The 1,968-nt window shown below is 38.0% G+C and overlaps 1 non-coding gene across 1 annotated transcript; it reads left to right on the plus strand.

Moving 5' to 3' along the window:
- The first annotated feature begins 1,101 nt into the window (after positions 1-1,101).
- On the plus strand, positions 1,102-1,206 carry LOC114009889 (U6 spliceosomal RNA). Its single transcript, XR_003551278.1, has one exon. It is a non-coding gene; the product is annotated as a U6 spliceosomal RNA (small nuclear RNA).
- Positions 1,207-1,968: the final 762 nt, after the last annotated feature.

Genomic DNA, 1,968 nt, shown 5'->3' on the forward strand with positions numbered 1-1,968 from the left:
AAATTACTAGGGAGAAAATACAAAGACACACACACCTACCTCCAAGTTTTCTATCACACACACACACACACACACACACACACACACACACACAATGCAACTACACTTCCAGTACTGGCTATATGTTTCAAACTCATCCATTGTGCAATTTTGCTTTTTTTTAATGAAATAAAGGCCTAGTTAAGATAAAATGATTCAGCTTTCCTTTGGCATTTTCTCCAGGGAGTATGTCTATTTTTGTGACCTCTTGGAAAGAGTTGACTCTGATCTAGGGTAGGGTCAAAACTGTAACTCTGAGTCTTCTCATTTTGAGGTAGTGAAGTTTTCCTTCCAGAAATTACTACTCCCCACATGTATTCAGAATGAAGAAGAAGCAGAAACTTTATTTTTTATAGAAGGAAGGAGCTACTGCAATCCTCAGCTATGGTAAAAGAAAACTGGAAAGCAAAACAAGAACGGAAATGTGATTTATCAGGTAAACCAGGACAATGAAGCTTATTATCCCAATATATCTGTGAAAGAGTTAGGAATTAGAGGTATGTGCAGAAAATATTGATTAAAGCAACCAGTTTTTTTTTTATTCTTTTAAAAAATATATTTTATTTTATTCTAGTTTCTTTTATACATTCAATCACATGCATCACTTAGCTTGTAAAGTGAGTGTTCCAAAATGAATACATTTCACACCAGTCCAGTTGGGAATATGACACACATTATCATCAACAGACAATAACCCATTTCTGTGTCCCATAAATGTCTGGCCTCTCTATTTTTCACCCTAATGTCTTTCCTTCTCCCACTCTCTTTTCACACTGAATCCAGTACCTATAACCATTGTCTATGTTTCTGTACCCTCCAGTCTTTTTGTTTCAGCCATTGAGTGTGGACAGTTGGTATATATTAAGTGGAGACATACAATGTCTCTCCATGAAGGAGAGCCTGGCTTACTTCACTCAGAGATAAATCTTCCATGTTCAGCCACTTTCTATCAAAAGCCAGGGTCTTGTTTTTTGTTTGTTTGTTTGTTTTCTGTTTGTTTGTTTGTTTGTTTATGGCTGAGTAGTATTTCATATAGTATATATGCCACACTTTTTCAATTCATTCTTCTGTTCAGCAAGACATATACTAAAATTGAAACAATACAGAGAAGATTGATGTGGCCCCTGCATAAAGATGGCATGCAAATTCATGGAGCAACCAGTTTTTAATGATAGATTTAAAATGAGGACCAAGTGAAAACCAATGTAAGGACCCTAACTGATTACTAGATCCCAAAATTAAACCATTCCCACCGAAATGGGAAGGCATATTTTATGAAGAAATTGAGCCAGAGACTGAAGACATAGACACTCAAAGCACAATAAAGGGCCTAGTGAGGGTGCCAGGTGGTAGCACAGCAGTTACATAACTGGATGTGCACCCCAGGATCTCCCTAAACATGCTGGGCACCTCATGTATGTCCTATGATTTGGCCTGGTTTAGAATAGGGTGGATCGCAGTGCATAGGCTTTGTTTGAGGTGTCTCTCCATCTCTCTGGTTGAAGAATATATAAATAAATTTCATATTAAACTGAATATTATAAATAATAGAAGATAGGACTTTTGTATTAATAGGGCCATTTGAAAGGGCCCAATTGTACAAAAAGTTTAAAGGGCTCAAAAGGACCATGCTTGCAATTCTGAAGTTACTACTCAGTCATGGTAGTGGGAGTTGGTGGATGCTGCTCTCAGTGGGCTGAGGCCTCACAGGAGGACCAGGTTCTAATTCTTGGCCCATCCTAAAAGCTGGGCATAGTAGTGTGCCTTTGTAGTACTACCTCCTGGGAAGACAGAGGCAGGCGGATTGCAACACAAGGAGACGCTACCTAAGAAAAAAAATGACACAATATATCAACAGCATTAGAGCATAAATGTACATTAGAGCAATAGCGGTCTGAAGGTATAATGCCTTCTTTTATTTTCTGCCTT

The sequence above is a fragment of the Tupaia chinensis genome, unplaced genomic scaffold (genome assembly GCF_000334495.1).
Source record: "Tupaia chinensis unplaced genomic scaffold, TupChi_1.0 Scaffold000658_1, whole genome shotgun sequence".
NCBI classification, from domain to species: Eukaryota; Metazoa; Chordata; class Mammalia; order Scandentia; family Tupaiidae; genus Tupaia; species Tupaia belangeri.